This window comes from Lemur catta, chromosome 18 (genome assembly GCF_020740605.2).
Source record: "Lemur catta isolate mLemCat1 chromosome 18, mLemCat1.pri, whole genome shotgun sequence".
Classification (NCBI taxonomy): Eukaryota; Metazoa; Chordata; class Mammalia; order Primates; family Lemuridae; genus Lemur; species Lemur catta.
The window spans coordinates 6,962,091-6,977,341 of NC_059145.1; the positions used below are offsets into that span (position 1 = coordinate 6,962,091).

A 15,251-nucleotide genomic window follows, 5' to 3' on the forward strand; every position below is an offset into this window, starting at 1 on the left:
TCGAACTCCTGGGCTCAAGCAATCTTCCTGCCTTGGCCTCCCAGAGTGCTAGGATTACAGGCGTGAGCCACCACACCTGGCCTCTATTTGTTTATCTTAATAAACTTAATAACTCTGTCTTGACTACTGTAGGTATATAAGAAATTTTTTTTTAAATAAAGAACATCCATTGACCTTTATTTGATTTGGCAAAATCTGCATTATTAAAAGACAGGTAACAAAATTTGAGCTTATAGTGAATCTGACAAATTGAGTTCTATAGTATCTAGAATATCATGTAAGAAATATCAACTGAAGAGAAAACAAAAGTATCATATGCAGATGCTCCTGGCAAAGGGGGAACTGTATCTGCAGGTGAGGTCCAGAGTGTAGTGCATAAAAAATCCTAGATAAAATGCAATTAACTTACTTGGATGAATTGCTTTTCCATTTAGGGGGAAGAAGAGGTGGTAGAGGCACGAATTCAAAGGCATATACAGAATGGCTTCTCCACTTCAAAATGGTAACAAAAATATTTAAATCGTGGCACTAGGGTACCTTTGAGGAAAAGAACACCTTAACCAAAGTAGGCTTATCACATAATTCTTTAGTAATATATATGATTTTCAAGTAATGGAGCAGACTTAAATAATAATTTGATTTTCACAGCAGCTATCTATTTTTCTTTTCACCCTCTGGGGCTTGATCTGTTTCAGTATCACAGGGACACTTTCCCACACAGTTTCTAGGAAACCATCCTCTTATTCTTGAAACACCTTCTATAAAGGAATCATCAAGAATTTTGTCTCTAGGCCGGGCGCGGTGGCTCACGCCTGTAATCCTAGCACTCTGGGAGGCCGAGGCGGGTGGATCGCTTGAGCTCAGGAGTTTGAGACCAGCCTGAGCAAGAGTGAGACCCTGTCTCTACTAAAAAAAAAAAAATAGAAAGAAATTATCTGGCCAACTAAAAATATATATAGAAAAAAAAAAAATTAGCCGGGCATGGTGGCGCATGCCTGTAGTCCCAGCTACTCGGGAGGCTGAGGCAGTAGGATCGCTTGAGCCCAGGAGTTTGAGGTTGCTGTGAGCTAGGCTGACGCCATGGCACTCATTCTAGCCCGGGCAACAGAGTGAGACTCTGTCTCAAAAAAAAAAAAAGAATTTTGTCTCTATACAATGAGTATCGTAAGCCTCTTGTGTCTAAAATGAACTCCCCTTTTTGTAAGCTGTATTCGAGGCTCTTCAGTGCAGGGGCTTGTGAAGAAGCTTTTGATTCCTTTATTCAAAGGACAGCAGGCACCACTATAATCTATTACTTTATAGTGAACACTTCTGACTATCTTATCTGCTTTTTGCTTCAATTGTTCTATTGTTAAACTGTACTGGTGACAGCCTTCTCTTATGGGCCATTCCAGTCCGTCTCCTTCAGGGTCCCCTGACCGTGTAAATACCTGTTTAAAGTTCCTACAGCAACTTCCCATATCATAAGGAAAAACAAAGACTTCTAGTTGATAATATTGAATTCAATCTTTAGCCTTTTCAATTGTGATTCAATAGAAATTTTATTTCTGAGAATGATTTTCATCTGGATAAAAAATGGCATCCCAACAGCTATGGTTGTTCCTAAAGCTAATCCCAAGGCAAACAAGGTGGCAGCAAATGCAGGTGATCCACACGGAACAATTGAAACCGGTTCTCTCCCGGCTGCACTCATATCAATCTTTACTGTGTTCCACCCAAAGGAGAGCCGATTATAAAGCTGTGTGTACATAGTTATAACAAAAATGAAAGCAGCATTTATCACCAACCCAGTGCTGCTAAAAGGAGAAACAGTGTGAATGAAGCATGATTTTGGTAACCACAACAGTTGTTGATCCAAGGACACTGATGGTCCATTTTCATCACACATCTGTTACACTTTCTGTAGTGACGAAAACGTGGTGCCTTGTATGCTTGGCAGACTTTACGATACTGGAGATATGTGATATCCTGAGAGTTTTCTGGTTTCCACTCCAGAGGGACAAATCCAGGACCGACAAACATTGCATTGAAGTAATTATAAAGAATCATGACAGTCCAATTTATCAACGTGATGAAATTCACACTTCCTCTAGTTGTATGTAAGGGTGAATACCAGAACACAGAGTCAATCCTGGCCATTGTAGAACATACTGCTATAACACCAAGGGCTATGAGGGGATCCCAGTGACACAGTCTCTTTAATTCTTGGAGATTTTCAAACTTGATAACTGAGCAGAATGTATCCATTTTGGAAAGGAAGAATGCCTTCCTAGTTTTAAATAATTTACAGATTTCCTTTTTGTGTGCACACATTTCCAGATGCCACAAGTCCCTGTGTGTTCTTTAATTGTCATGCCTTCAAGTTGTGAAATGTTAATACAGATTATGCCGTTTTCATTGTTAAGCTCTCAAAGCTCTTCACTAGGAGAATCCAGTATCTTACTTTGAAACTCAACCTCAGTCTGGTCCCTGGTGCCCGCTCCTCAGCCATCGCATATCCGGGCCAGCCTGGGCTCACCCAGAACAGATTTTCTCCTCCTGGGATGACTCTGTCTTGGAAACCTCAGTCCAAGGCAAGCAAAAAGCAAATCCTGGTTGCAGGAGGCTGGAATGCGGGAACTTCTATGACCCCTGCGTCTCTCTGCCAGCTCCCACACCCCCTTGGGACTGCTATATAAGAAATCTTGAAATCAAGGCCCGGCGCGGTGGCTCACGCCTGTAATCCTAGCACTCTGGGAGGCTGAGTCGGGAGGACTGCTTGAGGTCAGGAGTTTGAGACCAACCTGAGCAAGAGCAAGACCACATCTTTATTAAAAATAGAAAAATTAGCTGGGCATGATGGCACACACCTGTGGTCGGAGGCTGAGGCAGGAGGATTGCTTGAATTTGAGGTTGCTGTGAGCTAGGCTGATGCCATGGTACTCTAGGCCAGGTGACAGAGCGAGACCCTGTCTCAAAAAAAAAAAAAATCTTGAAATCAGATAGTGTTAGCTCTCCATTTTGTTCTTTTCTATTTATTTATTTATTTATTTATTTATTTTTTGAGACAGAGTCTCGCTTTGTTGTCCGAGCTAGAGTCCCATGGTGTCAGCCTAGTTCACAGCAACCTCAAACTCCTGGGCTTAAGCAATCCTCCTGCCTCACTCAGCCTCCTGAGTAGCTGGGACTACAGGCATGTGCCACCATGCCTGGCTAATTTTTTCTATATATATATTTTTAGCTGTCCATATAGTTTCTTTCTATTTTTAGTAGAGACAGGGTCTCACTCTTGCTCAGGCTGGTCTCGACCTCCTGACCTTGAGCGATCCACCCGCCTCGGCCTCCCAGAGTGCTAGGATTACAGGCGTGAGCCAGCGCGCCCGGCCCACTTTGTTCTTTTCTAAAGTTGTTTTGGCTATTTTAGGTCCTTTGTATTTCCATACACATTTTAGAATCAGTTTGTCAATTTCTTTTTTTTTTTTGTCGTTAATAAATTGAAGATGTTTTTTGCATTCTATTTTTGGTGGGAAAAAATCATAACATTTATTTAGGACAACCTTGTGAAATACACAAAGCATAACGTGGTAAGAAGCATTTTTCTATTCCTAGTCCATTTCTGAGGACTAAATCATGAAATTCTCCCACTGTAATTACTTCTTGCAATATAGTTGAGCACCAAGTTTAATTTTCTCCTCTCAGTATATACAGCAATTCACCATTTTCTTTCAATTCCTTAACAATATCCAATCCTCCAATGAGCTCCCCTTTCACATGCAGTTGGGGGTATGTCGGCCAATTTGAGCAAGCTTTTAATTCTTGCTGAACTTCTTCATCCTCCAATATAACAAATGTTTCATGTTCAACACTTGTAGTATTTAGTATTTCCAGAATTTGTTTGCTGAATCCACGTTTTGCTTACTGTTTGTTTCCTTTCATAAAGAGCATCACAGAAGCTTTATTTGTCAGCACTTTGAGCCTTTCCTCTAATTTGGGAGCTTTGGGGCAAATTGTATCTAGTTCTTAAGATGCTTCTAGCTCCTTAATTATATCAACTCCTCGTATGAGCTCTCCAGAAACGAAGAGCTGAGGACAGGTAGGCCAATTGGAATAGGTTTTGAGCCCCTGTCGAACTGAGAAGATATCATCTGAGAAGATATCAAAACTGCTAAATTAAATATTATATTCGTGAAGAATCTCCACCATCTCCCTGCCGAAAGACCGTGGTTCTTGAGGAGTTCCTTTCACGAGCATGCAGGGGGCAGCACGAGTCAGTTTCTTCAGGCGAAGGTTGCGATTTTCTTCCAGACGCTCGTTAGCGCTCTGTGCGAAGGAGGCGCTAGAAGCACGTTGCTGAACTTTTTTGGTCAACTCTGGGGCATGTGCACCATCTAATCTGTCGATTTTCTGAGAATATTTGAAAAAACAGAAAGGTAGGAACAGAACTAATTTCATATTTTTCAAATACTTCAGGAACAGCTTCAGCTTCCAAATTCACAAACGAAAGTTGAGGGTGTTGTTTGCTAACTCTGCCTTTCCATCTTTCATCTGCGTGCACTGGGGTGCCCAGAAATGGACCACAGGGAGGGACTTGGCTTTGAGGCGCAGCAGCTCCTCATCCTGCCTGGCTGAGCCGACCCTCGACCTTGGCCATGCCCGCCCCCGCCGCGGTGCGGCCGCCAGACGGCAGCTGAGTGCGCGCGGCGGGGTAGGAGCGGGCAGCCGCACAGTCTGTCGATTTCTTATTTTTAAAAAAGGCTGCGGGGAGTTTTACTGTGATTGCATTGAATCTATAGATCAATATGGAGAGAATTTACATTTATTCTAATCCATGAACAAGATATATTTCTACATTTATTTAGATTTTATTTAACTCCTCTCAGCAATATTTTGTAGTTCTTAGTGTACAAATCTTGTGTACTATTTGTTAGATTAATCTCTAAATATTTAATATTTTTGTTTCTTTATTTATGGGTGGGGTCTTGCTCTGTCACCCAGGCAGGATCACCCAGGCCATCATAGCTCACTGCAGCCTCGAACTCATGGGCTCAGGCCATCCTCCTGCCTCAGCCTCTGGAGTAGCTGGGACTACAGGCGCTTGCCACCACGCCCAGCTAATTTTTAAAACTATTTTAGAGATGAGGTCTTGCTATGTTGCCCAGGCTGGTCGCAAACTCCTGTCCTGAAGCGATCTTCCTGCCTCAGTCTTCTGAGTAGCTGGGATTACAGGCCCAAGCCACCAAGCCCGGCAATATTTAATATTTTTGAAGCTATTGTAAATGGCATTTTAAAAATTTAAATTTCCTCTTGGTCATTGCTAGTATATAAAAATACAGTTCATTTTAACTGTTGATCTTGTATCCTGCCTCTTGTATCCTTGCTAAACACACATTAGTTCTAGTAGCTTTTTTGTAGAATCCATTTTTCTACATAGACAATCATTATCATGCAAATAGATAGCTTTACTTCTTCCTTTCAAATTTGGATTAATTTTATTTCTTTTTTCCTTATCTTCTTCTCTTCCTCTTTCTTTTCTTTCTTTCTTCCTTCCTTCCTTTCCTTCTTTCTTTCATTATTGCACTAGCTAGAACCTCCAGTATAATGTTGATTGAGTAGAAATGGTAAAAGCAGACATCCTTGTCTTATTTCTTATCTCAGAGGGAAAGTGTTCAGTTTTTCACCATTAAGTTTAATGCTAGCTGAAGGTAGGCCAGGCGTGGTGGCTCATGCCTGTAATCCCAGCACTTTGGGTGGCTCAAGTGGGAGGATTGCTTGAGGCCAGGAGTTCAATACCAGCCTGGGCAACATAGAGACCTTGACTCTATAAAAAATAAAAAAATTAGCCAGCCATATTGCCTGCCTGTAGTCCCATCTACTCAGGGAGGCAGGGGCAGGAGGATTGCTTGAACCCAGAAAGTTGAGGTTGCAGTGAGTTGTGATCATGCCACTGCACTGCAGCCTGGGAGACAGAGTGAGACCCTGTGAAAGAAGGAAAGGAAGGAAGGAAGGAAAAAGTTAGCTGAAGGTTTTTCATAGTTGTCCTTCATCAGCTATGGTTGAGGAAGTTCCTTTCATTTATTTATTTATTTATTTATTTATTTTATATTTTTTAATTTCTTTTCTTTGTTTTTTTTATTTTTACTATCATTGCAACTATGCCAGCAAGGAAGTTCCTTTCAATTCTTAGTCCATTGAGAGTTTTTGTTAGGGATTGATGTTGGATTTAGTCAAATACTTTTTCTGAGTTATTGAGATGACCATATAATTTTTCTCTTTTAGTTTGTTAGTATGATGAGTTATATTGATTGATTCTTAAAAATTGTGGTAAAATATGCATAACAAAATTTATCATTTTAATCATTTTATGCGGTATAATCCAGTGGCATTTAGTAAAATGCTGTGCAACAATCACCACTATCTAGTTCCAAAATATTTTCATCACCCCAAAAGGAAAACTTGTACCCTTAAGCAGTCACTCCCCAGGTTTTCCTCCCCTAACCCCTAGCAAGCACTAATCTATATTCTGTCTCTAAGAGTTTGCTTATTCTGGGTATTTGATATAAATGGAATAATGCAATATGTGGCCTTTGTGTCTGACTTCTTTCACCTAGTGTGGTATTTTCAAGGTTCGGCTACGTTGTAGTGTATATCAGTATTTCAGTCTTTTTTATGGCCAAATAGTACCCATTGTATGGATATACTACATTTTTAATCCATTGTTAGTTGATGGGCATTTGGGTTGTTTCCATCTTTTGACTGTTGGGAATAGAACTGCTATGAACATTTGTGTACAACTTTTGATTTGAATACTTGTTTTGATTCTTGTGGATGTATACCTAGGAGTGAAATTGCTTGGTCATATGGTAATTCTATTTTTAACTTTTTGAGGAAACACTAACCTGTTTTCCATAATATCTGTACCATTTTACATTCTACCAGCAATCTGCAGGAGTTCCAATTTTTCAACATTCTTGCCAACACTTATTTTTCCTTTAAAAAAAATTATAGCCAGCCTATTGAGTATGAAGTGGTGTCTCATTGTGATTTTGATTTGCATTTACCTAATGACTAATAATGTTGAGCATCTTTTATGTAATTGCTGTCCTTTTGCATATCTTCCTTAGAGAAATAGCCATTAAAATCCTTTGCTTATTTTTTTAATTGGATTGTCTTTGTTGTTGGGTTGTAAGAGTTTTTTATGTATTCTGCATACCAGACCCTTATGAAATATATGATTTACATATATTTTCTACCATTCTGTAGGTTGTCTCTTCACTTTCTTGATAGTGTTCTTTGATGCACAAAAGTTTTTAATTTTCATGAAGCTCAATTTATATATATTTTTTTCTTGTGCTTTGGTGTCAGATGTAAGAATCTTGCCAAATCCAAGATCATGAGGATTTATGCTTATGTTTTAAGAATTTTATAGTTTTAGGTCTTACATTTAAGTCTAACCTATTTTGAGTTAATTTTTGTGTATAGTATGAGGTAAGTATACAACTTCATCTTTTTGTGTATGGATATCCAGGTTTCCCACCACCATTTGCTGAAGAAGCTATTTTTTCACCATTGAATGGTCTTGGCACTCTTGTCAAAATCAATTAACCATAGATATATGGGTTGCCATCCATTTCTGCAAAAACTGTCACTGGGATTTTGATAGGGGTTGCATGAATCTGTAGACCTCTTTGGGTTGTTGCTATCTTAACAATATTAAGTCCTTCAGTCCATAAACATGTGATGTTTTCCCATTTTATGTAGGTCTTCTTTAATTTCTTTCAGCAATGTTTTGTAGTTTTCAGTGTACGTGTCTTATACGTCTTTTGTTAACTTTTCCCAAAGTATCTTATTCTTTTTGATACTATTACAAATGAAATTGTTTTTTAATTTTATTTTTGGATTTTCTATTGCCAGTATATGGAAATAAAACTGATTTTTGTGTGTTGATATTTTATCCTGCAACTAAATTCACTTATTATGTCTGATAGTATTTTTTGTGTGTGTATTCTTGAGAACTTTCCATATATGAGATCATTTTATCTGTGAATAGAGATAATTTTACTTCTTTCTTTCCAATTTGGATGCCTTTTATTTCTCTTTCTTAACTAAATGCTCTGATTAGAATTTCCAGTACAATGTTGAATAGAAGTGGCAAAAGTTAAAAGTTAAAAATCTTGTGTGGGAAGGTCTTTATCTACAAATTCTAAAATATATATATGTTTTCAGGTAGCTTGTGTCCTTCAAGGAAAATAGATTATAGACATAAATGTAAAACATAAAACTATAAAACTTCTAGAAGAAAACATTAGGCAAAAATCTTTGTGACCTTGAGTTAGGCAAAGATTTCTTGGATATGATATAAGAGCATGATCCATAAAAGAACAAATTGGTAAATATTCTTATATTTCATCAAAATTTAAAACTTCTCTTCCAAAGATACTCTTAAGAAAATTTACGGCCGGGCGTGGTGGCTCACGCCTGTAATCCTAGCACTCTGGGAGGCCGAGGCCGGTGGATCGCTCAAGGTCAGGAGTTCGAGACCAGCCTGAGCAAGAGTGAGACCCCCGTCTCTACTAAAAATAGAAATAAATTATCTGGACAGCTAAAAATATATATAGAAAAAATTAGCCGGGCGTGGTGGCGCATGCCTGTAGTCCCAGCTACTCGGGAGGCTGAGGCAGTAGGATTGCTTAAGCCCAGGAGTTTGAGGTTGCTGTGAGCTAGGCTGATGCCACAGCACTCACTCTAGCCAGGGCAACAAAGCAACACTCTGTCTCAAAAAAAAAAAAAAAAGAAAAGAAAATTTACAAAAACAGGCTGGAAATGGTGGCTCACACCTGTAATCCCAGCAATTTGGGAGGCTGAGCCTGGGAGTTTGAGGCCTGAGCAACATAGTGAGAACTCATCTCTACAAAAAATAAAAATTAGCTGGGCATAGTAGCACATGCCTGTAGTCCCAGCCACTTGGGAGGTTGAGGCAGGAATATAGCTTGAGCCCAGGAGCTTGAGGTGGCAGTGAGCTATGATGATGCCACTATACTCTAGCCAGGGCAACAGAGGGAGACCCTGGCTCAAAAAAGAAAAAGAAAAAATAAATAAAAAGAAAGAAAGAAAGAAAAAAGGATAAAAAAGCAGATGGGAGAAAATATTTGCAAATTATATTCCTGATAAGTGACTTTAGTCAGAAAACATAAAGAACTATCGAAACTCAGTAATAAGAAAACAAATACATCAAACTAATGTAAAATGTTAACAAGGGAAACTGGGTGTGGGATGTATAACCTATATGATAAATCTCTGTATACTGTATATCTGAAACTCTTCTTAAAAGTTTTTTTAAATGATAAACATAAGTTAAATATACACCTCCTTTATGACCCATCTATTCCACTTCTAGCTATTTACCCAAGAAAAATGAAAATACATATCCATACAAAGACTTGTACACAAATGTCCATAGCAGATTTATTTGTGATATCCAGAAAGTGGAAACAACCCAAATGTCTATCAATGAATGGATGAACAAATTATGGTACTCGGCAATAAAAAGGAATGAACTATTCATATATGCAACAACATAGATAGATCTCAAACTAATTATGTTGAGTGAAAGAAGTCAGATTAAAAAGAGTAAATACTGTATGATTCTATTCATATAAAACTCAATGAAAGGCATAAAGCAGATCAGTGGTTACCTGGGGATTAGATGGGGGCAGGAAGGCAAGAGGGAGAATTCCAAAGGGCACAGATTTTCCAAGGTATTGGATATGTTCATTATCTTTATTGTGGCGATGGTTTTCTGGGTGTACACATATGTCAGAATTGATCAGGTTGTAAACTTTAAATATGTATAGTTTATTACATGTCCATTATACCTAAATAAAGTTATTGAAAAAGTATAATGACTACAAGTGCATTGAAACACATCAAATATGTATAAATCCAGGAGTTCATTGTGATACCAAAAAGAAAACAACCCACAAACAAATGGCTCTTTAATAACTCATGGACATTACTAGCACATCATTTTACTTTTCTGAAAGCTGGTGAATTAAGAGAAATAATCAAACATTTACTTTACCTTTCCTCTATGAATACTACCTCTGGGTAACCAAATAGATAATGAGTGAAAGTTCTTTAAGGATTTCCAGCTAATGCAGAAAGATTGAAGAAAACAGAATCACCACAATTTTTCAGCCTGAAACAAAGTAATTGGTTTAGATAATGATTACAAATGCTGTAATAACCTGAGGGGGAAGGCTGACCTGGAAGTTGAGTATAGATGGGTCAAGCTGACAATACCTGTTGATCAATCTTAATGCCACAAAGAGGCAACTAGACATTATGTGACATCATGTAATGCAATGGGAATTGCTCAACAGCATGTATGAAATTTTTTGCAAAACAATTAGTCTGGACTCCGATCAAGCCTCTAGATCAGTTTCTCAACCTTGGCACTACTGACATTTAGGACTGAATAATTCTTTCTTTATCTGAAGCAAAACAAAAAGTGTTTATAATGCAAATATTGTAAGATGTTTAGTAGCACCCCTGGCCTCTATCCTACTAGATTTTTTTTTTTCATTTTATAAATTTAAGAGATACAAGTGCATTTTGTTATATAGATATATTGCATAGTGGTGAATTCTGGGCTTTTAATGTAACCATCACCTGAATAGTGTACATTCTACCCACACTAGATGTTAATAGCATCCCTTCAAGTCTTGACAACAAAAAAGTCCTCTAGACATTGCCAAATGGTCCCTGGGTGGCAAAATTGTCCATGGTTGAGAACACCACTCTAGATCTGACTACCAATTTACAGGAAGTTCAAGGTCACAAGGGTATGTTAAGTGCCACTACAGGAATGTGAACAGAAAAATCCACACTGAGATTAAACTCTACGAGACAAACAGTAGGGTTTCTTCACCATCAATAACAAATCGCAAGTGGGGGAGGGAAAAAGAGGAATGTGTCAATTAAAGACGATTTAAAGGCCTGGCACAGTGGCTCACGCCTGTAATCCTAGCCTTCTGGGAGGCCGAGGTGGGCGGATTGCTCGAGGTCAGAAGTTCGAGACTAGCCTGAGCAAGAGCGAGACCCCTGTCTCTACTAAAAATAGAAACAAATTATCCGGCCAACTAAAAATATATATAGAAAAAATTAGCTGGGCATGGTGGCGCATGCCTGTAGTCCCAGCTACTTGGGAGGTTGAGGCAGTAGGATTGCTTAAGCCCAGGAGTTTGAGGTTGCTGTGAGCTAGGCTGACACCACGGCATCACTCTAGCCTGGGCAACAGAGCGAGACTCTGCCTCAAAATAAATAAATAAATAAATAAATAAATAAATAAAAATAATAAAGACGATTTAAGAAAGCAACAGTCTTAAAGCTAGTGAGCTGGAAACTGCCTGAAATGAAATTTCACTCCATCTGGAGTGAGTGAGGCCCCAAGGACACCAAACCAAGAGAACTTTAAGGAGGGGAAGTAGGATTGGGGGTCTCCCATACCATAGGGACCAGCTACCTGCCTGGGACAGGGAATTAACAGAGACTACCGTGTGGGAAACATCCCAGTTCCCACCACAGAAGGGACAGGCTCCTCCAAAAAGCGAATTTAGAACTAGGATTCAGAGTTTGTCTCACTGGTTTCTACCCCAGAGAAAAGGCAAAGAGCAGGAAGATCCTCCGCCACAGGCATGTCACCTACACACAGTGCAGCCCAATGCAGGCCCAGGTAGTGGGGCCACCTGTATGAGCAGTAAAAATGCTGAAAGTCAGGAGAAGAAAGCCATTGGATAGAGTTTAGAGAAGAAAGCGTCAACTTCAAGCTTGGGTATCAGGTTGGGAGAAAGCGAGTCCAGGCACAGGACATCCTTTTGAATGTCCCTGCAGCCTTCATGTAGCCTCAGAGGGCCTGAATTTTCTAGGCAGAGACAAGTAGATCAGACACAGACACAGACATACTACAAAAATTGTGAAATCCCAGGATCAACAACAATGGGAATCATCTTCCTTCCATGCCTCCCAGGGACACTGTACCCCATCCAGCAACAGCCAGGATGCAGCAAGGGTGCCAGGAACCTCAGAATCAGAACACTATCCCCATCTTCAGAGATGTGGGTTTCATCCACAAAGTCCTCTTCCAATCCTTTCTGAAAAGAAAAGTTTATTCAAAGAAATGTCTCTGTCTAGTTTCAGCAACTCCATGAATTCTCATAGGAGCATATCCCTTGATGGGCATAAACTCCGCTTTTTATACTCAGTGGTATTTATCCTTCACAAACATTTATTTTTTCTGAAAAAAGACGACTTGGGAGATTTCTACTTTCCTACTCTGACCATGAAGGAATAACAGGGTTCAGAATTACTCTCCATGCTAGTTCTTATGTAGTATTTTTTTAAAAAACAACTCTCCAATTGTAAGCAACTAGAAATCTGGATAAAATATGTGACATAGCTGTTTTGTTTTTTGTTTTTTTTTTTGTTTTTTTTTTTTGAGACAGAGTCTCATTCTGCTGCCCAGGCTAGAGTGCCGTGGCATCAGCCTAGCTCACAGCAACCTCAAACTCCTGGGCTCAAGCAATCCTTCTGCCTCAGCCTCCCGAGTAGCTGGGACTACAGGCACGCGCCAGCTTGCCTGGCTAATTTTTTCTATATATATCTTTAGTTATCCAGCTAATTTCTTTCTATTTTTAGTAGAGACAGGGGTCTCGCTCTTGCTCAGGCTGGTCTCGAACTCCTGACCTTGAGCGATCCTCCTGCCTCGGCCTCCCAGAGTGCTAGGATTACAGGCGTGAGCCACTGCGCCCGGCCTGACATAGCTGTTTTAAACACTGGCAATAGGCAGCACCAAACTGTGACTCCTGAGAGCTCAAAGAATAGAAACAAACAAGGTGAGCTCTATGATTTTCCAGGCTTTCTGCCTGAAGGAATTTCTAAACTGCTGAGTAGGGAAGGGGAACCCGAACAGAGCCCAACAGTCTCATCGCATCAAAGAGACAGAAGACAGAGATAGGAGTTTGGGGAAGCTGAAGTGGCTAGGATTTGCCGGGTAAATACTGGAGAGGAGGGAGCTCAGCAGGTCAAGAATTACAGAAATATGCATAGGGATTACTTTTGGCTAATTGGCCAAATGATAACCCATATGTGCATAGAATGAAGCCCCACTAGTCTGGGGGAAAAAGTTTATGAGGGCCAGGTGCAGTGGTGCACACCTGTAGTCCCAGCTACCTTGGGAGGCTGAGGCAGGAGGATCGCTTGAGCCCAGGACTTCGGGACCTGCCTGGGCAACATAGCAAGACCTCATATTTTAAAAAAATTATAATAATTTATCAGGATAGAAAGTTGGTTCTTCAAAAAGATCAACAAAATTGACAAACCTTTAGCTAGATAGACTAAGAAAAAAGAAAGAAGACAAATTACTAAAATTAGAAACAAAGGTGGGAGCATTACTACTGATTCTACAGAAATGAAAAGGATTATAAGAGAATACTCTGAGAAATTGTATGCCAAGCTAGATGAAATGGATGAACTCCTAGAAACACAAAACATAGCAAGACTAAACCAAGAAAAAGTAAAAAATATGAATAAACCTACAACTAGTAAAGAGATTGAATCAGTGATCAAAAATCTCCTGACAAAGCAAAAGCCCAGGACCTGATGGCTTCACTGGTAAATTCTACGAAACAGTTATGGAATAGCTAATACCAATCCTTCTCAAACTTTTCAAACTGAAGAGAAGGGAACACTTCCTAATTCATTCTATGAGGCCAGCATTACCCTGGTACCTAAGCCAGATAAAGACATTACAAGAAAAGGAAACTACAGACTAATATGCCTTGTGAACATTGATGTGAAAATCCTCAAGAGAATACTAGCAAACTGCCCCAATTTAAGCATTATACAAGGTATCCATGTAACAAAATCATTTGTACCTCCTTTTTGAGATTAAAAAAAATACTGGCAAACTGAATTCAGCAGCACAATAAAAGGATTAAATACCATGACCACCTGGAATGCAAGCGTACGTAGGTCAACATACAAAAATCAATCAAGGTAATACACTACATTAACGGAATTAAGGAAAAGAAAATCACATGATCATCTCTCTTGAGCAGAAGAAACATCTGGAAAAATTCAACACCCTTTCATGACAAGAACATTCAAGAAACTAGGAATAGAAGGTAGCTACATCAATGTAGTAAAAGCCGTATCTGAAAAATCCACAGGAGATATCATACTCAATGGTGGAAGACTGAAAGCTTTTCCTCTAGGATCAGGAGCAAAGCACAGGTCACCATAAAGTAACAACAGAGAGAGTAGCTCTACCAAAAAAAAAAAAAAAGAGAGAGAGAGAGAGTTTATTTGGGAATGAATGATAGGCTGCAACCTGGGAATACATGTGGTGTGGCAAACCATGGTGGGCCATAGGTTCATCACCCCGCAGCTTGGAGCATATCTTTCCTTTTTCTCTTCTAGTTCATAATTCATAATTGACCTTCAAGTCTCACATCAGAAATAGGAAACAGCCCAAACCCCATGTGGTTCTTTGGCACTACCTGTACCCTGTACTTAAATGTCAGAGCACCTAGCACACAGCATATTGGCCATTTGCCATCTGTTGGACTCGCTAGATTGTAATCTCCCCATGGCCAAGGCTGGATTTTGCCAAATGTTGTTCTGGTGCTCGTCAAAGCCCTGGCAGGGAGGAGGCATTCAGAGACTGCCTACTGAAGGCAGCGGGTGGACAGTGGCAGGCTGCCTGGTTAAATTAGATCTGCCTTTCTCAGGCCAGTTCACATCTAAAGGATGATTAAGGGGCCCAGTTTCTAAGTAGGGGCCCGGTCAGGCCATAGGAACTCTGGTGATATGAGCTGGAGTCCCCTCAAATGAAGAGAAACACACAAGAAATGCACTAATGCAACATGACCTACTGGGGAAGGCCCTGGACTTGCACGAAAAGATGCAACGAAGCCTTTCCTTGTTTACAGAGGAGGAGGCTCATATAATGGGATTCATAATATTTGCCCAGCTTAAGTGAGGAAACTTTTGCAGAACGAATCAGGAGCAGATCTGCGCGGCTACCACCCACTCTGAGTTCCCGAGGCCAGGCTGCCCGCCTGTCGTGGCCCTGAGCACGGCATGGCCACTTTATCCAGTCCTCCCCGCCTCTAGGGCGGGCGGCAGCTGTGCCTTATCGCGATGTCCTGGAGAGGAGCGCCGCTGCGGAAGGAGCCACGGTCGCCAGACCCCTCGGCCCGCGCCACGTCCTGCTG

The 15,251-nt window shown here is 40.2% G+C and overlaps 2 pseudogenes; both read right to left on the bottom strand.

Annotated features, from left to right (window-relative positions):
• Nucleotides 1-651: 651 nt before the first annotated feature.
• LOC123623487 lies at nt 652-2,260 on the bottom strand (annotated as a pseudogene).
• Nucleotides 2,261-3,660: 1,400 nt separating this feature from the next.
• Nucleotides 3,661-15,119, bottom strand: LOC123623626 (annotated as a pseudogene).
• Between the last annotated feature and the right edge of the window lie 132 nt (nt 15,120-15,251).